Source organism: Budorcas taxicolor, chromosome 20 (genome assembly GCF_023091745.1).
Source record: "Budorcas taxicolor isolate Tak-1 chromosome 20, Takin1.1, whole genome shotgun sequence".
NCBI lineage: Eukaryota > Metazoa > Chordata > Mammalia > Artiodactyla > Bovidae > Budorcas > Budorcas taxicolor.
In genome coordinates this window covers 71,242,548-71,269,707 of record NC_068929.1, presented here as the reverse complement: position 1 = coordinate 71,269,707, position 27,160 = coordinate 71,242,548, and positions in this window count along the sequence as shown.

The window sequence follows — 27,160 nt, the reverse complement described above, 5'->3', positions numbered from 1 at the left end:
TGTCCTCCTGTTTCAGACGTGGCAGCGTGTGCCCCAGTGTTGCTGTCTGCTCAGACGATTCTCTGCTGGCTCAGGTGATAAAGAATCTGTCCGCAAGATGGAAGACCTGGATTCAATCCCTGGGTCGGGAAGATCCCCTCGAGAAGGGTGGCAACCCACTGGCGTATCGGTGTCTGCGGAGTCCCATGGACAGAGGAGCCTGGAGGGCTACAGGCTATGGGGTCGCAGGGAGTGGGACAAGACTGAGTGACACGCGAGACCTGGCGTCTTTGGAGTGTCGCCTCCAGCGCCCAGGGTGACTCTGGCTCACCAAGTGTTAGTCTGCCTGCTCAATCATCAGCCTCGCCGGCTGTGCTAGATCAGAAGGTATTCACTTAGCAGTAATTAAGGGGAAAAGCTGATTTTTATCGGTTGCCATTTTTACTGGTTGTTAAGGAAGATTTGATTCACAGGCAGCTGCCCTGGCTGAATAACGCTGCAAACCTTGTCTTCTACTGCCCCCAACTGGCCGATTTGGGGAAGCCGTCTGCAGACCAGCCGTGCCAACCAGATTCCCTCCCAATGACTTTCATCTCCTGGTGATGCCTGTGAAATTCATGCCGCTCACAGAGGAGAAGAGAATGATTTCCCTTAAAGAGCTGATGGTTCTTAAAGGCTTTGGCCATGAGCCAAGTTAGACTTACAGTGGTAAAATAGGTGAAAGAAGAAACTGAAGTGGTCTCTGTGTTTATGTATGCGTTATTAATAAACACATTTCAGAAAATTTTAAACTCCCGTAGTAATGAGCTCGCCAGGTATTTTTCCTTTAATTCTATGCATCAAGAAAAGTAAAGATAAAGTAATGTGTTTCAAGGATCCAGCCAATCACAGGAATATTTGAGCTTTAGTTTTTCTTCCTGGTTAAAATAAGTACTACAGAACCAGCACTGGAAATTTTCATTTAATTAAGTTGGTTCCACTTTCTCCATTGAAATATAAGAATATCATGCTATTCAAAAGAGAATTAAAAAAAGAAGAGACTCACTAGGGAGAAACCTTTCAAAATATTCTGAAACACCTAATAAAACCAAAGAAATTGCTCTCTAATAGGCCATGGAAAATGTTGCAATTATTACCCAGTGAACCACATAAATTCTTTCAAGTTACATTTTAACTGTAGAGTTTCATTTCCATTCCCTTACAATATTGAAGAAAAACAATCCCAGTATAATGTTTAGTTTAAATTGAAGGGAAAAAAAATATTTTTCTTGATTCAGCCATCTCATAGTTCTGCTTTGGTGAAAGATTCTAGCTTAAACATTAAAAATGACCTGTGTGTACCTTGTCCTAAAATATGAGTTTAGAAAATGCTAGACCTTCTTTCTATATTTTGTATGTAAGAAAGCTGCAGCTTGGAGGAGTTCTGTCTCGCTTCCAGTCCGATTCCAGGTAAGTGATGGGGCTAAAGGAGGAGACGGTCTCTCTCCTGAACTTAGTTGAGTGATCTTTTCCTCTTCAGCGGATATTAATATTCATGTGGTCATATGCACAAGCATGTTATAAGTTGTACTAAAAATAAAACATGTACTTTGTAATGATTTATGGAGAAAAATTGATCCTCCGTTGAAATCAAAAGCAAAGAATTTTATTTATAAAATCTAGTTCTAGATTTATACTGGCCTTTCTGTTCTCATCACCACACAAACGATACCATTCTAAAATCTTTGGAAAATCCCATGGATTTCTTGTCTCTGTCTGATAGATTTCAAAGTCCTGGCATGTAGTGGTTTAGGACTGTGTCCGCAAGAGGAATGACAGCTAACCACAGGAAAGCTCGAATCATGGACAGTAAGATGAATCATTAATTAATTCTTATCTTCATGATGACAGCAATATCTGTTTATTTTATAATTTTTCAGGAGGCAAATATATGTGAAAGTGTAAAAAATATGATAAAAGCAATCTGTAATTCTGTTACTGAATGTATCCAAGCAAACCATGATTGCAATTTTGGAAAACTTCCCTGAGCCCACCCTCTTGCTCATACTACTTTTATAAGAGTAAATGAGATATCCTTACTCTAACCATTGAATTGAGGCTATTGAATTGTGGTGCTGAGGAAGACTCTTGAGAGTCCCTTGGACAGAAAGGAGATCAAACCAGTCAATTCTAAAGGAAATCCACCCTGAATATTCATCGGAAGAACTAACGCTGAAGCTGAAGCTCCAGTACTTAGGCCACCTGATTCTAAGAGCTGATTCACTGGAAAAGATCCTGATATTAGGAAGGACTGAGGGCAGGAGGAGAAGCGGGCAACAGAGGAGGAGATGGTTGGATGGCATCACCGACTCAATGCACAGGAGTTTGGCCAAGATCCGGGACATAAAAGGACAGGGAAGCCTGGCGTGCTGCAGTTCATGGGGTCACAAAGAGTCAGACACGACTTAGCGCCTAAACAATGAACAGCAACAGCATGGCAACCATGCCTACAAACTTTATTTCAGAGTTTTTCCTGTCTTAATAGGGAACCATCAAAAGTGAACAGATATAATTTCCAAACAAAAGGACTGTGAGCTGGGACAGTCTGCAACCTGACAACCGGCTGAGTCCAAGGACCTAGGATTCCCAGGGCCTCTTCATTTGGGATCAACAATCCCAAGAGTGAGAGAGAGCTTTCTCTGGGAACATGTGTGTGTGTGTGTGTGTGTGTGTGTGTGTGTGTGTGTGTGTGTGTGTTCAGGGGTGGGCTCAGGCCTCTGTAGTCAATATTTACTGGCATCTTCAGCAATAGACTCTATTTTACATTTTAGTTTTCTTGATATTTTATATAAATGCCGCATTTGTTCATCTTTGATCTATTTCTTTCTGCAAATATTAACACTGACTTTCTCTTTTGATGATGGCGTCCTTTTTTGAGGTTCAGAAATTAAAAATTGCCTAGATAAATCTATCTAAATATTTTTAGCTTTCTTTTTTTTTTTTTACTTGTGCTTCAGGATTAGCAGTTTCCTCTGGACACTGGTATCTATGGATAGTCATTCATCTGGTATTTGTGGTTCATTAATACTTTAATTGAATATATATTCTAGCTGAAGTTAACTTTGGAGTATCATAAAAAATAAATCATCTAATTGACTTTTTCCTAAGTTAGCCTATTTTTCTAGTGTAATTTGTTAGAAATCCAATGAGAAAATATTGAAAAATCAGTTTAAAAGTGTTAAATAGGTGAGAAAAAAATACATATATATATTTTTTGTTTTGTTCCATGAATTCCTTCTGTTCCATGCACTGACATTTCTTACTTCAATTGCAAACTGTCTGCTAATTACTGTAATATCAGGAGCTTTCATTGTTATCTTTAAAATGTTAGTTTTTTAAATTATTTGCTTAATAGATGCCTCATATAATCACATTTGAAAGGACACTGATAAAAATGGGTGTCTAAATTTAGAGATTAAATATTTGTCTTTTATCTATATAACACTTAAAGGCACAGTATTTAATATTTTATACCATGACATGTCTTTTTAATTGAAACTATGCTTACCTTCCAGAAAAGATTTGAAATTTCCTTCATGGGACTGCTGTGCACTTTTGGTTAAATGTTCTTACAAATATTTTCTACTTTAGTGGCCATCAAGAACTTGATTTTGCTCACCATTGTATTTGTATAAATGCTAGTGTCCAGTTTACAGAACACTCTCAACTGTGAGTACTTGTTTTGTGTAACAGACCCTCTGCTTGCATTCGGCACTATTCTCCGTGGTGAGCAGTCATTTCTTGTTAGTTTTTCCAGTTGGAACTTCGGAAAGCCTGCAAGCCCTGGCATGTAGTTTTCATCTTTAGGAAAAGCCGTATTTCATTTATTTTTACCATTTTGTGTAATTGTCTCAAAAACTAAAGAGAACTTATAAAAGATAAAAAGGAGAGTCAACATTCTTTAACATGTTTCATTTTGATAGAAATAACTGTAACTGAATTCTTAAATAAGCGTTGGTTCTTTGCATGAATAGGAGTCATTTCTAACATTAAGAATCTTCCCACTTTCAGGTCCCTAAGTGATTTTCGTTTGCTTGGCTGTTTGCTTTTTCAGCCATGCGGGAACATTGCATATGATCAAATGCCTTTTTGAGCTCTAGCAAAATGATCACATGTGAATATGTGGGCCACACTGGGGGTTTCAAATATTCATTGTCTTGTGTGGCTGGGACCATATCTACGCTGTCAGAACACCCTTCTTTTTCTACACAGTTATTAATATGTGTTTAAATACATATGGAAACATATATATGTGTAGTTTTAAACCCATTGGCTTTGACTGTGGGTGCTTTAATTGGGCATTTTAGATCTATATTTGCAAATTTATTATTATTTATATTTTATTTCACTTACTCTCCAGATGAAATTATTAAATTCATCCTATGCTTTTCTTTAGATGTGTCTTATAATTTGGTACATTCTTTAGAAGAAATTGTTAGCACATTTCCTTCAATTCTTTTTTGCTTTACTATGAAACCAGTAAACACTTTACATTTGCCTCTGAATACTCTGTTAAACATATTTTGTATGGGTTTTTTGTAGGTTTTCTTTTTTATTTTCTTTTTAAAGTAGATATTATATAAATTTTAGAAAATGGATGATTCAAGTGATTTCTACTCTTGTTTTACAAATGAGTCTCAGAGTTAATATTATTTGCATTTTGAGTCTCTGTTACTGAGTTACAGACTTGTCAATTTACATACCACGTGATGATTCCGTGGGTTGACTGAAATCCATAGGTACTCTTCTTCTCCACTTGATGCTAGCTGGAGTAAGTTGTTCAGTCACTAAGTCATGTCCGGCTGGAGTTAGAGTCATCCAGAAAACCATTTAGCAGTGTCCTATGTGACCACATTCTCTGCCAGGCGATGCTATCCTTTCTAGTTTCTGGAGAACCTTCTTCCATGAGGGCCAAGAGCCATGCGCACGAACTTCCATAGCAGCACATACGCAGCAGTAACTGGAGACAGCTTAAACACCTAATTAAGGAGAGTGGGCAAATAGTGTTTCTTCACAATGAAAAGGTAAATAACAGTGTAAGTGAGTGAATTACAAAAGCATGCCGAAACATGCATACGTGCATGAGCCTCGATAATGTAGTCTGAGTGAAAAGCAAGTCCCAGATCATACTATCAAGTATGTGTGTGTATGTGTGTATATGTATATATGCTGCGCTTAGTCACTCAGTCCTGTCTCTTTGTGACCCCATGGTCTGGTAGCCCACCAGGCTTCTCTGTCCATGGAATTCTCCAAGCCAGAATACTGGAGTAGGTTGTCATGCCCTTATGGAGGTTAACCGGCTGAGTTGAGGAGCCAGGGTGATATAGATTAGGAATCTCTCGGCAGCTGTATATTATTGGTGATACCCCAATAGTTGAATTGAGCAGAGGGCTAGTTACATTATTAAATCAGTTGATGACTTAATTAAGCTCAAAGAAAGTCATGAATCATGGGCCAAGGAGGCTCTTGTGTCACCCTAATGGAGGCCTGATGGGTTTCCCTTCACATACTTTCCACCAAACTTTGCTGCAGCTGTTCCTGTAGAAACCAGCTGCCCTCGCTCATCTCTCCCTTCCCATGGGCACACCCTGCCACCCCACAGCTGGCCTCTGATGCGCTCTGACGCACGGACCGTGTGCAGCGCCTCTGGACCAAGCACAGTGGGAGCCCATGAGACGGAGGCCTCACTTGTCCACTTCACACGGTTCTCTGCACCCCTGGCAGGAGCTGAGCTCTGCTTGTTTGCAGTGGCAATCAGCTCACCAATACACCCGTGACTGAACCTCACCGTTCAGTTTCTATGGGCTTCCCTGGTGGCTCAGATGGTGAAGAATCTGCCCACAATGCGGGAGAACTGGGTTCGATCCCTGGGTCGGGAAGAACCCCTGGAGTAAGGCAATGGCTACTCACTTCAGTATTCCCGCCTGGAGAATCCCATGGACAGAGGAGCCTGGCAGCTCACACAGCTCGCGGCATCACAGAGTCGGACACGGCTAAGGGACTAATGCTTTCAGTTTCTGGCATCTGGAAACCCCAGCACACAAGCTTTCCTTTTGGCTCTGCATTCAGGAGAAAAATAGGATAAAACAGGTCAAATTCTGAATTTTTATTAATCCTATCGTAAACATTTCAGGGACACTTTTTCCTACACTTCCTTGCATTACGGAATATTTTTCACACAACGGTGCTCGGTCACTCAGTCATGTCCAGCTCTTTGAGACGCCATGAACAGTAGCCTGCCAGGCTCCTCTGTCCGTGGAATTTTCCAGGCAAAAATAGTAGAGCTGGTTGCTATTTCTTCTTCTGAGAGATCCTTCTGACCCAGGGATCAAACCCACTTCTCTTGCATCTCCTGTGATGCAGGCTGATTCTTTATCACTATACTACCCGGGAAAGCCATTTTTATATTATTCCGTACCTAATAAACTTCATGTACTTAAAGTGCATAATTTGATGAGTTTTGGCGCATGAATAGAACAGCAAACCCATCGTCAGTCTGGACAGAGGAACCTTCGGAAGGTTTCCTGCGCCTCTTTAGCCCATATCTTCCCTTCACCCTCATCCAGGAGCTATCCACCTGCCTTTCATTACACATCAGCTTCCATTCTCTAAATATGTTACGTCAGTGAGTTTACACAATATATACCCTTTTTTTGGAGGTGGAGAAAGGTTGACTTCTGTCACTCAGCACAGTTTTTTGGAGATCCATCCCCACTCTTTTGAGTATCGAGAGTTCATTCTTTTCACTGCAAAATAGTCTCCCCTTGTAAAGGCATCTTGTTTATCCTTTCATCTGACGATGGATGTTCCGGTTGTTTCCAGCTGTGCCGCGCTTAGCCACTCAGTCGTGTCTGCCAGGCTCCTCTGTCCATGGGGATTCTCCAGGCAAGAATACTGGAGTGGGTTGTATGCCCTCCTCCAGGAGATCTTCCCAACCCAGAGTTTGAACCCAGGTGTCTCACGGTAGGCGGATTCTTTACCAAGTGAGCCACCAGGGAAGCCCAAAAAAGCTGAAGCGGGTAGCCTATCCCTTCCCCAGGGGATCTTCCTGATCCAGGAATCAAACCGTGGTCTCCTGCATTGCAGGCAGATTCTTCACCTGTTTAGCTACCGGGGAAGCCTGTTTCCAGTTATGGGTATACAAAATAAAGCTGTTATAAATGCAGTAGGTTGTCTACATAGGAACGTTCCAGGTGAAAATTTCAAAGGTTTGCTCCCCATTCAAATGTCCAACGACGTGAGTTAGTGCACATGCGTGGTCTACGTCGTCACAGGCCTGCGTCCTCTACAAGCGGCTGTCCCAGTGGTAAAGATGCACCAGTCGATGCAGGAGATACAAGAGATGCGGATTCGGTCCCTGGGTCAGGAAGGTCCCCTGGAGGAAGCAATGGCAACCCTCTCCAGCATCCATGCCTGGAGAATCCCATGGACAGAGCAGCCTGGTGGACCCCAGTCCGTAGGGTTGCAAAGAGTCAGACATGACCGAACATGCACGCCACGCTGCACAGTGGTGTACAGAGCATGGTAGTACAGCTCTGCCATCTCCCACCTCCTCTCCCTCCTCAGTCAGCAACTCATCTCGCCTATCCACTCGATGCCAGCCCCTGGTTGCCAGCTGTGGTACTGCACTACTGAAATTTTCAAAGTATTGAAAAAGCAAGAGAGTTCCAGAAAAACATCCAGTTTTGCTTTATTGACTATGCCAAAGCCTTTGACTGTGTGGATCACAGTAAACTGTGGAAAATTCTGAAAGAGATGGGAATACCAGGCCACCTTACCTTCCTCTTGAGAAATCTGTATGCAGGTCAGGAAGCAACAGTTAGAACTGGACAACTGGACATAGAACAGACTGGTTCCAAATAGGAAAAGGAGTACGTCAAGGCTGTATATTGTCACCCTGCTTATTTAACTTCTATGCAGAGTACATCATGTGAAATGCTGAACTGGAAGAAACACAAGCTGGAATCAAGATTGCTGGGAGAAATATTGATAACCTCAAATATTCACATTACACCACTCTTATGGCAGAAAGTAAGGAAGAACGAAAAAGCCTCTTGATGAAAGTGAAAGAGGAGAGTGAAAAAGTTGGCTTAAAGCTCAACATTCAGAAAACTAAGATCGTGGCATCTGGTCCCATCACTTCATGGGAAATAGATGGGGAAACAGTGGAAACAGTGTCAGACTTTATTTTTCTGGGCTCCAAAATCACTGCGGATGGTGACTTCAGCCATGAAATTAAAAGACGCTTACTCCTTGGAAGAAAAGTTATGACCAATCTAGACAGTATATTCAAAAGCAGAGACATTACTTTGTCAACAAAGGTCTGTCTACTCAAGGCTGTTTTTTCCAGTGGTCATGTATGGATGTGAGAGTTGGATTATAAAGAAAGCTGAGTGCCCAAGAATTGATGCTTTTGAACTGTGGTGCTGGAGAAGACTCTTGAGAGTCCCTTGGACTGCAAGGAGATCCAGCCAGTCCATCCTAAAGGAAATCAGCCTGGGTGTTCATTGGAAGGACTGATGTTGAAGCTGAAACTCCAATACTTTGGCTGCCTGATGCGGAGAGCTGACTCATTTGAAGAGACCCTGATGCTGGGAAAGATTGAGGGCAGGAGGAGAAGGGCATGACAGAGGATGAGATGGTTGGATGGCATCACCTACTCAATGGACATGAGTTTGGGTAAACTCCAGGAGTTGGTGATGGACAGGGAGGCCTGGTGTCCTGCGGTTCATGGCGTTGCAGAGTTGGACATGGCTGAGCAACTGAACTGAACTGTACTGTAAGATTAAAAAGCTAAAGTTACTTTAATCTCATTATTCATTTCTTTCCAGACTCTTTCAACTCATCCCATTCCTCTGGGACCCTTGAGTCTTTTCAACTAAGTTTCTTTACTCTTGGCCTTTTTTTCATTACTCATTGAGTCAATGTTTCTACTTGTTTTCTATTTCTTGGTGTTTCTCTTGGGTCTTTGCTCTAACAATCTTTCTTTTGAAAGTTTCAAGTGGAAGAAGTACTGTATGTTTGTTGTAGAGTTGAGATGATGCAAATAAGTGTAAAGAAAAGAAAGTGATTGTGTTCTTGTCTCTCAGGTAAATCAGGTTAATAACCTAGTGGTTTCGTAGGCAGCAGGTTACATATTTTCTTCTAGAGGTCACAGCAGTATATCTGATCTAATAGCTCTTCACAATAGATGGCTTCTATTTTGTTCAGTTGCTAAGTCGAGTCCGAATATCTGCAACCCTATGGACTGCGTCACGTCAGGCTTCCCCGTCCTTCACCATCTCTTGGAGTTTGCTCAAACTCAGGTCCATCGAGTTGTTATTGTTCAGTCACTCAGTCGTGTACGACTCTTTGTGACCCACAGACTGCAGCACGTCAGGCTTCCTGTCCATCACCATCTCCTGGCGCTTGCTGAAACTCATGTCCATTGAGTCTGTGATGCCATCCAGCCGTCTCATCCTCTGCCGACCCCTTCTCCTCCTGCCTTCAATCTTTCCAGCATCTATTTGCTCTCTACTTAATCTTGGCAAGTGTCTGATTATTTCAATAAGCAGCAGGTGGCAGAAACAAGGCAGCTTGACTCCTGAGGTTTGAAAAGGAGGCATTATGATTTCCACAGCATTCTCTCTCTCTCTGCCTCTCTTTTTCTCTCTCACTTCAAAATCTACCCGCATGGAGGAAAGAAGGAAAGGAAAAAGTCAGCCAGAATCCAGAAGCCAGCAGGAACCTCTAGGCATGTGAACAAATGATAATGATTTAGATGATTCTAGACCTCAGCCCGCAAGTCTCCAGCTGAGGCTCTGAGTGTCATGGGACAGAGAGAAGCCATCCAGTTCTGCTGAGTCCAGTTTCCTCAATCTGTGAATCCCTGAGTGTGATAAGTGGTTATTTTATGTCACTATTTTTGGTATGGTTTGAGAGAGAGAAATTTGTTATTTAGTTTGGACTTTTGTTTTCTTTTAACTAAAGTTATACTTGCAACCCGCTCCAGTGTTCTTGCCTGGAGAATCCCAGGGACAGGGGAGCCTGGTGGGCTGCCATCTATGGGGTCGCACAGAGCTGGACACGACTGAAGCAGTTTAGCAGCAGCATACTTACCATATACCACTCGACAGTTCCCCCCCCCCCCCCCAAACAAAATATCAAGAAACAACATGGATGCAATTCTAACTTAAAACTACAGGGGGCACCATTCTCATAGTCTCTCTCGACAATCATCGTCACCTGTGCTCCCTGCAGGCATAACTGATAACCTTGCGTCTCTTCATTGTGGATTTTTTTTCCCTTCCTTATATTTTTTCTCTTCATTTTCTTCTTACTTTTTAAATTATGAAAGTATGATAACGCATTTACAGAACCTGGAAAATACAGAACAAAGTTACAGATAGTTCAACTATATATTGCAATGATTTTTAAGTAGATAAACTGAGATTTTTTACTTGGAATTTTAATATTAAACTCTCAAAAATTAATAGAATGAATTCACAGAAAAGTAGAAGGGTATAGTAGACCTGAAAGGTAGACCATGAACCAATTCAACATAATTAAGACTCATACAATTTTCACACAACAGTAGAATACAGACTTTAATCAAGTTCCCATAGAGTATAAACTAAGAGACACTGCGATATATCTGGGAACGTAAAACAAGGCGCGAAAGGTCTAAAGGTCTATGGTCTAAAGGTCATGGTCTAAAGGTATTGCAGGAAAAGCCTCGTAACCTCCATCTCTCCATCACGGGTGATTTTCTTCTTTACTTTTATTCTATGCTAATATAGCAGATGAAAATATGTTATGAGGAGTGGCAACTGTGCAACTGTCCATTGTATAAAATCAGGATCATACTTTAGATATAAACTTTATTTTTTTGTTTTATTCTCATTGCCTCGTGTAGTTCTGGGACATGATACATATTTAATACATAATTTCATCCTGAACTTATAAAAGCATAAAGGCAGAGAGTGCTGTTACTGAAGGCATTATCTGAACAAATTTATTTGGGAAGAACTTCAATGCTGATATTTGAAATTGTTGAGATGTCTAAAACAGTAAGGACAGACCCATAGGAAAAATGATTGAAATATTGCTGATAGAAGTAGTGCCAGTGGGTCAAAAGTATTGTTTAACCTGCAAATAAACCCCCAAGTGACAGGACTGATCAAAGCAAAAAGCAAGTGCCCACCATATGAGCAATCCCTCCCATGCAAGCTCATGGTCCGGTGAATAGTAACAGAGGGTGGCCACCACCCTTGTCGGACAAGAAGAGGAAAGGAGAACTGGAGGAAGAATCACACGTTATTTGAGCCTCATCAGCCACTGAACGCTATGACCATCACGTCCATGCATTGCAATATTCAATAGGCCTATTATTGGGTAGAGGAGAAATTAGTGCCCCTGTTGGGGCAATGTTCTTGCCTACAGAGATGTGAAACCAAGTTAGCTATGGAAATAGATGAGAGCTCCCTGCCTCTCTATCGGATGGTTTGCATACTATCGTGAGGAACAAAATTGGGTTCAGAAACTTAAATATGCTACTGAAACCTAAATTTTCTCCGATAGCTAAACAAAACGACTCACACAGAATTTAGAGAACTGTAGGTGTAGCCATATGCTCTGGTAAAGTTCAACTGTTTTGAGTCTGTGAGCAAAACTTGAAAATGCAGATACCAAAAATGAGAAGCCATTCTCTATCCCTTCAACATCTTTTCTTTCAAAATGAATTTTTAAGTTTAGATGTATTAGTAGTACAAAATATTTTCCATGATATATGTCAGTGATACTGGAGCTCATTTCGTCAGTTGACAGGGGAACTGAGTTCTTCACTCGTTTATTTCTTTAAGAAATATTTGGTGTTAATAGGTTCTAGATACTGGGAGCATATATGCAAAATATTTCCAAAAACAAAAACCTAAAGACCCTACTGTCTTGTTATCAACAAACTTTTGGTTTAGATGATGGTTTAGAAGGAGTTTGGAGGCGGATAGTTCCATGAACTCCTCAGGGCTCAGAGAAATCCTGCCAAAGACTCTGACTGAAAAAGGAAAGGTACAGTCATTTTTCTGGGGGTAAAGCCTTTGCATACGCATGTGCTCAGTTGGTAACTCGTGTCTGACTCTTTGTGGCCCAGCGGACTGTAGCCTGCCAGGTTCCTCTGCCCATGGAATTTTCCAGGCAACAATATTGGATCGGGTTGCCATTTCCTTCTCCAGGAAATCTTCAAGACTCGTGTCTCCTACATTGACAGGGGAATTCTTTATCACTTGGCCACCCTTTTAGCCTTTTTGAAATCTCAAATTGATATTTGAATGTGCATTAAAGTCACAAACACTGCCAGAGGTGAACTCATTGAGTTGAGGATAAAGGATATACATAATATGACATGACTTAACTCCCGAGTCTTGAAAACTGTAAATATTTATTGAATTAGGCTCCTCTTTCCTGGCCAAGAAATTTATAATGTTTATAACTTGCTAAAATATGACTTTAAGAATTTACTTATTTGTTGCCAAGAATAAGAAAATTTGAAATTGATCAGATAGCAAGGAGAAGACTCATAGCTCTTTCTAAAGCATTCCATAATTTCAATTTCTTTAATCTAATCCAAACCTCAGCATTATTTTTATTTACTTAGATTTAACTTTATGCAGACATAATTTTTATTCATTGTTTTCTTTGTGCAATTTGTATTTGTTTCCTTTATTTTATTTCAGGAAGACTGTATCACATCACGTCATTTAAAAAGTATGAGACTTACTTTATGTAAATTTTTTTTCACTTAAGGACTCAAAATTAAACCACTCAAATGAGATGAACATTTAGAAACATCACGTAATTTCCTCTAGTTTTTAACATATGTGTGTATATGTTGCTGTGCTTTGCTTCATCACTTAGTCATGTCCGACTCCTTGTGACCCCATAGACTAGCCCACCAGAAGCCTCTGTCCATGGGATTCTCCAGGAAAGAACACTGGAGTGGGTTCCCCCTCCTCCAGGGAATCTTCCCAACCCAGAGGCCACACCCAGATCTGCTGCATCGCAGGTGGATTCTTTACCATCTGAGCCGCCAGGGAAGCCCATATTATGTTACATATATATCTAAAGCTTGAACTCGTTTCTGTTAAAGAATTTGTTTTATTATTTGTACAACAGGCTGGATTAAAGTTCCTCTTTAGATAATGTGAAGGAAAGATGTCTGACTCAGTTGAATCCAATGCTCCGTTCAGTGATAAACCTCATGCTGGACATGGATATAATAGACACGGAGAAGAAAGAGTCAGTGATGGAAGTTCTTCTGACGCCTCTGTACTGTCCCAGGCCTTCCCAGGAGGTGCTAGTGATCAACAATCTGCCTGCCAGTGCAGGAGACATGAGATGCAGGCTTGATCCCTGGGTTGGGAAGACCGCCTGGAGGAGGGCGTGGCAATCCACTCCAGTATTCTCGCCCGGAGAATCGCCATGGACAGAGGAGCCTGGTGGGCTATGGTCCATGGGGTCACAAAGAGTTGAACACAACTGAAGCGACTTAGCACAGCATAGCACAGCCAAGGTTAGTGAAGCTTAGGACCTTTGTTTAGTGAATCAGATGCACTCACTACGTAGCTATTCTTCTAAGCGTTGCCTTAGACCCAATATTTAAGGACCTGTGCATGAAATTTTCACTGTGAGCTGGGTTTTCCCTTCGCATTTACAAGAGGCCTTGGGCAGACCCTCACCATCGTGTCTCTTGCTGAAGACAAGCAGCTGAGTAACAGATGAAAGACTGTCTTCTTTCCGCGTGGGCAATCTCTTATTTCCTAGCTCTTTTCACTTTAAAATTCATGCTACAGACTCAAGCCACAAACAATATTTTGCTTTTGTACCATCAGGCATTGATACTACTGCTGAGATAGACAAAGAAAGGGGTGCTAATGCATCTAGGTTGAAAACAGGTAAAAGTACTGGTGATAGAAATGTGTTAATGAAAAAAGAGAGAAAATGTGTGTTTTTGTTTATTTGCTTGCATTTCTACCTGACTGAAACAACCATGTGTCAGAAACCTAGAAGCAGAAACTGGGCAATAGTCATCACCAAAAAAAAAAAAAAAAAAAGAGTTGCTTTCAAGGCTGCGCTTAGCCTTAAACAAAAGGGGAGTTTTTCCCACTCAGCAGGGGAAACAAAAACTGCACATTTAGGTCAGTCTTGAGGGGCCTCTGAGATGGTTTCAGGCTTAATATTTCTACCTCTGACTCAACATTATACTCAGTTAATCTGCCCTTGTCCAGAAGTACAGAGAGATCTTAAAGGCAGTCTTATTCTTTCTTGCTATGAGGATTTTCCTCCTTGGAGAGCATGGCACACAAATGGCAAGATTAAACCTCTTTTATTTTGGGTCTGAAACCTAAGTTAATACAGCAAGACCTGGTAATGTCTTACAGGGGAAAACAGGTATAGTGAGGTCAGGAAACGTAAATTATAGTGATCAGAGTGTGCATTCCCAGCTGGTCCACAGGGCTGGCTGACATTTTCCATGGGTAAGAGAACATTCCAAAAAGAGTGATGTCTGATAAATCCAGGGCTACTATGGCCCAGCAAAAAATAACAAGATTGAGGTTGGTAAAAAATATCAACAATTTCAAACACTACTGGCGCTAGGATCATTATCAGAATTCTCCAGTGTCCCAGCCAACTTAGTTTTCTCTGCAGTTTGACCATGCTGGGTAAGTGCTTCTGTAAAAGATATGTGTGAGTCTAGGAAGTGACCTTTCAAAGTGGGAAATTCAATGGAAATTCTGCTATGATTTTGTATTATCTACATTCCAGTTTCCACAAAATGGTGAGAATCAATGTATCAAATATGTAGTTGCCACACAATGTGAGATATTCACAACTCTCAGGGTTTTGTCCCAGAAAAACATAGAAATTCTTGCAAAGGCTGTTCATATTTCATTCAAATTAATATATGAAGAATATGTGAATTCTATCGTGAATAAGTGAATACCATCCATGCTTCTACGCCTAAAGGCAATGTTTTCTTTTGCAAATGTATCAGTGCCTTAATTGTGTTTGCCTGTGGATTTCCTCCAGTGGTCAGTATTAGAAACAGTCTATGGAAATGATTCACTCTCTCTCTGCTTACTCACCCTCCAAACTCACTGAAACTGATCCATCATAATAGGCAATCAATAAACGTTATCTCTCTTGCTCATTATTAGCTGATAGTGAGGTTTCTACACAAAGAGAGGGGGAAATTATCATCAAGTCCCTCTAGGGCAGGTTGAGTCCTCAGACATGAACTCAAAAACCACTGCAACAATCTCTGAGTTTTCACATCCACAGTAAGATCTGTACCATCAAGACTGAAAGCTTTAATTTAAAGACACAAAAACTAAATAAAGCTCAAATGTTTATCAAATTACTAACATTGTTTTCTCCAAATGTAACAAAAAGTGTGAACAAGCTGAATGACAGAACAACTGTGCTTGAAATTCACTTATTTCTCATGTAAAACAGTCACATAGAATTATTTCGTAATTGCCCTGGAGGAAGAAAAACCCAGAAAGCTTAAATATATTATTAGTCAACAAGTTAGTAGGCTTGAAAGCAGGACAGACCAACTTCTTTTCCTACTCCATGCAGCACACAGATTTTTAGATTCCTGACCAGGAATGGGAGCCCCACCCTCTGTAGTGAAAGTGTGAGGTCTTAACCACTGAACACCAGGAAAGTTCCTAACAAGTCCATTTCTTTCTCTCTCTCTTTTTTCTTTCCTGTGAAATTGAGTGAAAACCAGGACAACACTATTGGGATCATATTATTTGTGGTTAGAGCACAAATAAATTGCATTTGGAACAGACAAAAGAGTTCTGACAGCTGAAAAGCTTGTCTGAGAACTCTGTCCAGTGCAAGCCTTCAAACAAAGACCCTGTAGGAACAGATACTAATAGGGTCCTATCAGAAAGATAACCTGGAGTTGAGCTCAGTTTGCTCAAAAGGCGAGAAAATGTACATGGGATCCCAATACCTAACTAAGCTTTCACACTCATTTACACACTGTACATATGGTGGAGATTATGTTCTCTTAACTGTTTGTGTTCACTCTAACACCCCGATCCGGGAATGGTCACACATGGTCATCCTTGGAACACTTTGACATATGGATTTTAATTGTGTTTAAACTAGTTCTTCTTGCAAGCTATTTCACTAACCTGTCCAAGCTTATTATGTTATGTTTTCTTTTCTGTGTTTTTTTTTTCCCCCCTAAGGTACTTATTTATTTTGTTTTATTTTTCTATTTCTTATCCCAAATTTCATCTCGAACCAATAACTTGAAGACTGCGTATCTTTCTCCATAGGTTGTACTATTAAGGTTTGCTCTTACTAATTTTTCCATACAATGAAAGTGGTTTTTAAAAATTCTCCAATCCACAAAACAGAGTTCAACATCTGAACTCACAATAATTTAATACCATGGTGAACTCAGGTCCAGGTCCCCTGGGGGGAAAAGGGAGTTGGGGGAATGCTCAGTTTTGACAGAGAACCGGGCACTTACTCTGTGGATGTTTGGATGCTGGTGAACTTGGGGCAACAGGTGACCCGTGTGGGTGTTCTCTGAGTGGCTCCCAAGGCAAACACTTTGCATCCCGCCCAGTGAGTTTATCTATCCCAGTTTTCCAAGAGTTAGTTAAATATCTGAATAAACGTTGGAGCACTCTAATTGAGGTACATGAGGGAAAAAAACCCAAATATAATAACTTTATAAAGTGTAAATGAAATAGTTAAAATACAACGGCACTGAGAACACACTAGATTCAGCCGTGATTGTAAAGGTCAGAACACCAATGGTGTCTTGAAAGAGTTGATGTAAACTGTACCTCAGTAAACAATTGTGTGCCCCTTGCACCAGGGCAAAATAGAGACATGTTTAAACTAGGGATGTGTCATAAAATTTTTCCAAAAGAATTACAAAAAGGATGAATTTTAAGAAAACTGAACAAAAATAGAGAAGGAAGAATATGAAAAGGAAAGATAAATAAATATATTTTTCACCAATTCAAATAAGTGCTATATTGGGTAAAAAAATATATTGATAAAATTATTTCTCAACATTTTTTTGAGCAATGAAAATAAAATACTCTACAGCAATGGCGTGGGAAATTGAGAAGGCTTTTGGAGTTGCATCTTTCTGTTTATCAGCTTCCAGTTAGGAAGAGATCTGCTACATTTATATAGTAATATTGATTAACTTTAGACATAGACACATAAGTACGCTAAATACCCAAGGTTACCTAAAATATAGACAATTCATGGCTTTAAACTTACGTTTGGAAAAAATAAGGGATTGTGGATAGATAGACAACGGATAGAGAATAGATAGATGATGGATAGATGCATGGAATCAACAGATAAGAGAAGCAAAAACTGTAGAGATAGATAAGATGGTGGGAAAATATTATCAGTGTCACTGAAAGTGGGGGTTTCCCACCCGCTTGCTCACAGATCCCTTTATTGTTTTCAGAGCCTCCACCTCCGTCTCTCCATTCACACCACACTCTGCCTCTCATCGAAGGCCAGCCCCGAGGGATGGCAAATACACACAGAAACGCGGAATGTGCTCCTGGTCAGCGAACTCCAGTGTGTCTTCCCTCTTCCCAGGCACCCTGGCAAGGACGGAAATAAACCTGCCTTCTAGCCAAACTAACCCCGCTCTTACTTGGCTTCCTTCCCTTCAAGGGTCTGTTCCTGATGACCTGGCCTAAGATAATCCATGATAGTGACAAATTTAATGGACTGCTTTTCCTTTTAAAGTATGGGGACTTCCTAGTTAGAAAAAAAGATTTAAAGTAGATTAAATAAACCCCAAATCCTTCCCCCAAACCTAATCTTCTCTGGGGCAAATACAAACTGAAAAGAGGTGGGCGCATCTACATTAAGAGATGATAAAATAGACTTTAAGCAACACAGAGGTCACAGTAGATAAAGACTAGCATTACTCCTGGTAAAATTTCATCACTCCTGACTCATTTCACTTAAAAGATACAGCATTATTGGTATGCATGCATCTAACAAAAATTATAAAAGGCAAAACATTAAGAGAATTATAAGAAGAAATAGATAAATCACAATAATCTCATAGAAATTGACAGATTAAATAGTCTAACAAATACTAGACATACAAATTCTGAGTAGCACATGCAACATTTATGTCATCATGGAATGTTGTATATCCTACACTCAATATTTAGAAAATTAATTTTTTAAAGCCCACAGAGAGAATTTATGAAAATTAAACACATTGAAGTCAATAAAACATGTCTCCAACTGTTATCAGTTCAGTTCAGTTCAATTCAGTCACTCAGTCGTGTCCGACTCTTTGCAACCCCATGGACTGCAGCCTGCCAGGCCTCCCTGTCCATTACCAACTCCCAGAGTTTACTCAAACTCATGTCCATTGAGTTGGTGATGGTATCCAAACATCTCACCCTCTGTCATCCCCTTCTCCTCCCGCCTTCAATCTTTCCCAGCATCAGGGTCTGTTCCAATGAGTCAGCTGTTCACATCAGGTGGCCAAAGTATTGGAGTTTCAGCATCAGCATCAGACCTTCCAATGAACACTCAGGACTGGTTTCCTTTAGGATGGACTGGTTGGATCTCCCTGCTGTCTAAGGGACTCTCAAAGTGTTCTCCAACACCACAGTTCAAAAGCACCAATTCTTCGGTGCTCATCTTTCTTCTTAGTCCAACTCTCACATCCATACATGACACTGGGAAAACCATAGCCTTGACTAGACGGACTTTTTTTTGGCAAACCATTATAAAGATATGTATATAGTGTCTCCCATATATTCTGACCTTGACCCTTTGAAATACAAATCAATACTGAAAAAAATAACTCAAACATCCTGTAATTAGCAGAGCACTTTTCTAAAATATAATGTATCAAAGATAACTGATGATATAATATTAGAAGGTAGGAACGTGATTTCAACTACCACTTAGTTGATATAAATATCATTATGCCATTTCATAGCCAATGAAGTTGAAAATTAGAGACACGTTTCAGTGATCTGCCCAAAGATGTCATAAGTATATGCCAAAATCAGAAATTAAAGTCAAATCTTCTAATTTGAGAAACCATGCTTCTTAATGCTATTGTAAGTCTGCACACAAAATAACTTGTGCAGTCAGTGATGCTAACAAATACTTTATTTTATCTAATGAAGTTAATTCTTGTAAACTGAGTGTATCTGCAAAGAATATCCTGGGATTTGGGGTGTATCATACCTAGGTGAAGCTAGTGGTAAAGAATCCATCTGCCAATGCAGGAAACTTAGAGATGCAATTTCTATTCCTGGGTCAGGAAGAAGCCCTGGAGGAAGGCGTGGCAACCCACTCCAGTATTCTTGCCTGGAGAATCTCATGGACAGAGCCTGGCGGGCTACAGTCCATAGGGTCACAAAGAACTGGGCCTGACTTAAATATCTTAACACACAGCAAATACATGCCTGCCTAAACTAACTGCTCTCATCTTTGAGCCATTAGATTTTATTAAGGTTTACATTGCTTAGGTTAAAAAGACTGGATATTGTGTTAATATATGTTTACACTTCTGAACAATAGCCACTGTCATCCAGAATAAGCCATATTGCTTGGTCATATTCTTTATTACATACAAATATAATTGCTTCTGTGTAAAACAGCTTAAATTTAGATTTCAAGGATACCGTATACTATCCACATGCTTCTCTTGTGCATGCCTTTCCTTGGAAATCTTGCCTTTCCTTTGACTTTGAATGCCTCTCTACACCAAGGACGCCCTCTTCCGTCTGCTGAAATTGCTCTGTGGTACTCCAGACACCTCATCCCTGTTTTGTCTGGATGTCTGGCAGGCATTTCAGGACAGGCAGGTTCAAATATGAACTCTTGAGCCCCCAGCCCTACTCCCCCTGCCCAGACTATTTTCTGGCCCCATTTTCAGCAGATGGCAATTCCAACCTAGAGGTTGTCAGACCAGAGGACTTGGGGGCATCCTTGACTCCCTTGTGGCTCAAGCGGTAGAGAATCTTCCTCCAGTGCAGGAGACCTGGGTTGGGAAGATCCCCTGGAAAAGGGCATGGCAACCCACTCAGGTATTCTTGCCTGGAGAATCCCATGGACAGAGGAGCCTGACAGGCTACAGTCCGTGGGGTCACAAAGAGTCGGACACGACTTAGTGACTGGACAGCAGTCATGGTCTTGCCTGGTGCTTATTTTCTTTCTCCTTCTTCTAAAAGATGAAATCAATATTCAGTCTTAAAGAAGTACAGATCAGTCCAAGCGTACATTCCTAGCACTGACAGAGACCGTGCGCCAGCTTTAGCTGAAACCAGATGACTCGCCACACACCCACTGCAGTCTTGATGATGAAGGTAATTGATGTTGTCTGAGTGACTCGAGCCTGTGAGAGAACCTGCCTTACTCATGGGGAAAACATCTGATGACACGACATTATATGGCCCCTTCTTTGATTTGGTACAATGATTAATTTGTCAATTGCCATTTGAATTTTATTAATAAAATATTTCAGTAATACCCTTTTTGGCCTAATTTAATAGAAGCAAATTTTTCATGAGATTTAATAGAGCATACCCTACAAATACATCCATTTACACATCCTTTGTTTAAGCGGAGTGATATCTAGACAGGCTTTTTCACAAAGCAATTATTAGATGTAGTAACTTAATTACTGAAACCTTTGGAAGGAATGACTTTAATGGACCCTATGCCGTATCAGTAGATACAGAGCGGCATATGTGATACACAGATTGAATCACAATGGGAGCTTGGAAAGAAGCGGAAGGAGACAGCTATATATCTTCTGGGCTTCTTTTCAAATCTCTATTTTTCATTTCAGAGTTTCTCATTCCTTTAGGTGCAGTATGAACTTAAAAGCAACCTAGATTCTTCACAGGACTTTTAGAGTATATGATAGATCAATAATTTGTTGGTTTGTTTATGAAATATGCCAACTTACGAGGACAGAGTCATTTTTAAGAGGGAGCCAAGATCAATATATATGTGCATAGATTTATGGGTGTTTTTGTTACAATCAGAATAAGTCTGTTTAAAGAATTCGAAACGGCAAGCCAGGCTGTTTTCAGGGTGATCTATTGGCTCACGGGTGCCACTTTAATTCCAGAGACTAAAAATACCACGTCCGAGACTTTTATTCTGATAAACTCTGCTTGAACGTAATTAATTTTAACAGCCAGGGTTTAAAATTGCAGACAAATAGCAACCCAGCTGTAGCTTAACCGCATAATCGCTAGAATCCACTCCCTTTCTTGGGAATGTCAAATATTTGTTCACGCCAATGAATTTTAGAGGCACAACCTTCTGAAATTTTCATACTGCATTTTTCCCTTCAGAGGATTAAAGAAAGGAAACTGAGAATTACGGCCTTAAATATGTCATGAGTTAAATATAAAACCAAGTGTGTGTTACCCTGTGACCAGCAGTTACACTTTTCTCTACATGGTTGGTTGAATTGTCTCAGCCATGCTAGTCTGAGGAATCAGATTTGGACAAAGAGAAGAAAGAAAGAGATGTCTTCCTTCTGTTTATTAATTTCAATGATACGTTCATTACATGAAACTGCTGAACTCAACGGAGAAGGAAATGGCAACCCACTCTAGTGTTCTTGCCTGGAGAATCCCAAGGATGGGGGAGCCTGATGGGCTGCCATCTCTGGGGTCGCACAGAGTCAGACACAACTGAAGCAACTTAGCAGCAGCAGCAGCAGCAGCAGCTGAGCTCAACCGTCTGGCCTCCCCGACACTACAGGTAGACCAGCCATAGTGATGGGCTTCAGGTGGTCAACAAAGTGGACGGAACAGGACAGGAGACATACAGATATGATGCTGGAGTTTACGTTACCTCCCACCGACATAAAGGAAAGACAAGGGTGGCTTGGGGGGCAGGTTAATGACCCCAAGCTGCAGGATGGAGATGTGGTCGTGATCACCAGATTACTGGCTGTTCTTAAACACTTTCATTTAAATCCTGAGTCTGAACCTCACGTAGAAGGTAAATACACTTCGCTTCTCTCACCCATCCCTACCCCTGACCCCAATCCCACTCTGTGTTGCCCAGTAATAAGGCAGAGACAGAAGACAAAGCGGTCAGATGGCATCACTGACTTCATGGGCGTGAGTTTGAGCAAACTCCAGGAGGCAGTGAGGGACAGGGTAGCCGGGCGCGCTGCAGGCAACGTGGCCACAAAGAGTCGGACGTGACCAAGCGGGTGAACAATAACAATGAGTTGCATTTCGCTTTCCACCTGTTAATCACGCATCAAAGAAGAAAGATCATTGAGTTTAAGGCACAAAAACTATTATTACTCAAGTTCTGGGCACATATGGGAAACGGTGAGCCAATGTCATCTTCGCCAGAGCAATGCTAAGTAAGCATCTTGGAGGTGAAAAGGAGGCAAAGAGAAGAGGGGATTCAGATACTGCAGGATTAGACAGATGAAAGGAAAAGTCCTCTCCTCTGTGGAACGTGCCCAAGAGCTCCATAACTGACGCTTAAGACATCCTGTTTTCACTAAAGCAGCAACAGCAGCAGTCCAGGGTACACTCAGAATGATCTCTGAGCTGGAGATTCTTCTTGAAGCACAGGATAAGGATGGATGCACATGACCTGCTTTCCGAACCCAGGACTAAGTCCTTCCAGACAGCACTTGGGGTGTGGTGAAAAGAGACTGGCTTTGGGCTTAAGAAATGAGACCAGCCTTGTGCTTCTTTTTAAATTAGTTTTTCTATTTTAGGCCTGTTTTAGGTTTACAGAAAAATTAGAACAGTACAGAAAGTTCCCACACCCAGCTCCCCTGTGTTAACGCCTGTTGTGATCACGGTGCCTTTGTTAAAATGAATGAGCCAGTGCTGGGATATCACTAGTAACTAAACACTACTGTATTTGGATTTCCCTGGTTATTACTAACATCCTTTCTCTGCTCCAGGGTCCCGTACAAGACACCCTGATACATTAGTTGTCGTGAGCTCCTCTTGCAAGGGACAGTTTCTGAGGTTTTTCTCATTTTTGATGACCTTGGCGGTTCTGAGGAGTGCTGGTTAGGGATTTGGTAGAGTGATCTTCAACTGGGAATGGTCTGATGTTTCTCTTAAGGTTAGACATCGGTTAGGGCTTCCCTGGTGGCTCAGACTTCAGGGAATTCTCCTGCAACGCTGGAAACCCGAGTTTGATCCCTGGGTCCAGAAGACCCCCCGGAGAAAGTAATGGCTGTCCACTCCATCGTTCTTGCCTGAAGCATCTCATTGAAAGAAAAGACTGGCGGACTACGGTCCATAGGGTCACAAAGAGTCTGACACAACTGAAGCGACTGAGCACGCAGGAACTAATGACGTCAACTTAACATAACTACCTTTGAAAAGAATCATCTCCAATAAAGGTCACATACTGAGGTACTGGGGGTTACGACTTCATCATATGAACTTGAGGGGACTCGATTCAACCCATAACAATGAAAGTGCATGCATGCGTGCTAAGTTGCTTCAGTAGTATCTGACTCTGCAACCCCACAGCCTGTAGCCTGCCGGATTTCCTCTGTCCATGGGATTCTCCAGGCTAGAATACCAGAACGCGTGGCCGAACAGTGCGAGTAAGTATCATAATACATAACCATGAATTATAAGAATAAAGTCTTTCTTTCTTGATTTAAAACAAGTGAGAGTTATTTAAAAATTAAGTCTCAAGACAGTTCCAATCACAGATAGTTATATTCTTTCACCTGTTATTTCTCTTACAAGCTGCTATAAAAATCATCTGAGCAAATTGTGGGAGGATTCATCAAAGAATAACAGTGCTTAAATTTGTCATTATTCTTCAGAATGTACCTCCAGCATTTTGGAGGTGTTCTGGATGGTCTTTTCATGCATAAGGTAGTGAATATGTTTTTGATGTGACATTATCTTTGTACACAAGAAATACAGTCATATCTGAAATGTATTTCCCTTTCATCAGAAGTTGAAGGAATAAGGTTTATTCTTGTGTCAAAGTAATTTTGCACAGCTCTTCACTGTAGGGTTCTGAATAAAATCCTGTTTCTTTTGGATAACTTAAAGTCATCATTTTTATTTAGCACACTCATGATAGCAAAAGGTCTATTTTATAGGCCAGAAGAACAAAGGAGGATCGTGAAAATCAACTTTTTAGAATGGATATATTTTTCTTGCAAAAAGCAACTGTTCCATGTCCACCAATGGGTGTCATTTAGAGTAACTGTTCACAGATTGTTCTGGGATGTGTGCTGGTCTCAAAAGGCCCTTCAGGTGACCCCCAGGCTAATCTCATGTAGTATTGATGCTCGTAATATGAAAATGTCTATATTTTAGTTTCCAGAATGGATGGTTTATGAATAATGCATAATATTTAATAAAACCAGACATTGCCTCATTAATGTCTCATCAAAAGTGGAATGGATTGTTCCCTTAAATCTGGCAGTTTTGGGTCATGTACTGGATAAGATTGGGTAGGTAGGTATACCTCTTTTTACCCTACTAAACACATTTATAATCCAGTAAATCTGAGAATTAATTTCTCTAACGTTTTAATCACTAATCGCATTAAAGTCAAAATAAAAAATTACACGTTTATTAACTCATTCCCTTTGCAATGAGTATTTTTGTTGGCTTGTTACGTAAAACGTTTAACTGAAGCCAGTGCGGGGGTTGCAGGAGACTCAGGTTCAATTCCTGGGTGGGGACGAGTCCCTGGAGGAGGCAGTGGGAACGCACTCCAGTATTCTTGCTTGGGAAATCCCACGGACAGAAGGGGCTGGTGGGCTACAGTCCATGGGATCATAAAGAATCAGACACATATGAATGACTGGCTCACATGGAAGGACTTTTGCAAAAGGCACACCAAAAAAAAAAAAAAATGGTAGGAAGATAACGGAGCTCCTGCTTATACCTATTTGTTAAATTGCACTGTTTGAGGCTTATCACTATTATTTTGGGGGAGGGATAGTGATCATTTGACATGAAAAAATTTTACCAGAAGAAAACCTCTGTTGACTTCTAACACTAACATGTCAGTCGACATTCAAATCTCAAATTACCTAAAAAGGGAATCATTTCCATTAGTTACTCTGTATATTACCTGATAAATTATTTGTATCCTCAACAAATATAAAAACTACTGTGAGCTCATAACTTCTCTTAATGACGATAATCAATCACTTTCATCTAATCCTGGAACTACACACCCTCAGAGTTTAAATTGATCATAAAATTTTGTCACTGACTTTTAAAAACCATAATTACTTGTTTTTTTCACAAGTTGGCATACATGTCTTTTTAAATCCAAATATGTCTTGCATTTCTCATATGTGCATTATATTGTTGTTGTTATACTTACTAAGTTGTGTCTGACTCTTTGAAACCACATGGACTATAGCCCAAGAGGTTCCTCTGTCTATGGGATTTCCCAGTCAAGAATACTGGAATGGGTTGCCATTTCCTTCTTCAGGGGATCTTCTGGACCCAGGGATCCAACCAAGGTCTCCTGCACTGGCGGGTGGATTCTTTAAGACTGAACTACTTGGGAAGCCCATGATTCATATGCTTTTGATGATTTTCCATCCTCCTCCCCTTTTGGCATGTGTTATGGGCATGGTGGGACCAGAGTAGGGAGGAAGCATGTTGAAGGAAGCTAACTGGATGGGGAGGTGGGATTGGATCAGAAGGGCTGGCTAGGGGCTGGGCAGAGTGGGCATGAAGGGGACTAGGGGTTGTCCTGAATCTGTGGGCTGGTGCAGCGGGAGGTTGATGAAACACCTTTTAAGAATCGTTTACTCTTCGGACTTCCCTGGTGGTCTAGTTCTGGGACTTTGTGCTTCCAATTAGGGTTATGGTGGTGGTGTGGGTTTGATCCTAGCCTGGAAACTAGGATCCCATGTGCAGTGCGGTGGAGCCAAAATAAATAAATAAAATAGCCTATTCCCAAGCTCTACTGAAAAATAAGGTGTGGCTTATCCCCAAATGGGGACAACAGGGTGACTGAGTCATGGTAGCTAACTTGTGAGTTATAGTCCAGGCTGAAGTCCAACTGAAGCCCAAGCTCTCTGAATAGTGAGCTTCTAGATACTTCCACGACCCGTGATGATCTTACTTATTCAACTGTTTACAATCTCACCTGAGACAATGGTTGGATTCAGCTGAATCTTCCAAGAGAATGCTCTATTCTACGCCCCACAAAGGATCCTAAATGTGGCCTGGCCTGCCTTTCCTGGTCTTATCCTGCACATCTCACCAACCTCATCCCTCCCTATTCCCAACGCACTACTCAGCCCTCCCTTTGGTGTCCCCATGTGTCCTGGCTCTCAAGTCCACACCTGCCTTTCACACGCCTTCTTCTCTGTTCTCTACACTGAGGCCAGCGTATCCTCCCTTTAACCTTAAGATAGGGTTAAAGTGTAGTCTGTGGGGTCTCTCCGTGAGGCTTCAGGTGAACCCCTCTCCCTGGAACTTCTGATGTTTCCCCACAGTTGTCCTAAGGTTGTTCCTAGGCTAGGGATTCCTTGAGATCAAAAGATTAATTATAAATTTTACCTTAATTTATCAATTAATTATCAATTGTTACAGATCATCAATTTTACCTGAATTTCTATTACCAAGACAGATACACTGTAAAATGTAAATGCTCTAGGAAAGATTGACTTACCCACTGAATTAAAGGAATTATCTTCATAACCAAGTGGAGAAATGAATGATCTGGGGACTGTGATAGATAACTGTGATGAAAAGAGCGAGAACAGTTATAAATCTGAAATCTGATTCAATCCTCATGGTACATGATGACTAATAAGATGGTCATAGGCAGGAGAGGAAAATAACTGGGCAATGAAAAAGATTAACATTTCCATAAAAATGTCCTAACTAAGCCCCTCAGTTCAGTTCAGTTCCATCGCTCAGTCATGTCCAACTCTTTGCAACTCCATGGACTGCAGCATGCCAGGCTTCCCTGTCCATCACCAGCTCCCCAGGCTTGCTCAAACTCATGTCCATTGAGTTGGTGATGTCATCCAATCATCTCATCCTCATCTCATCCCCTTCTCCTTCAGGCTTAAATCTTTCCCAGCATCAGGGTCTTTTCCAGTAAGTCAGCT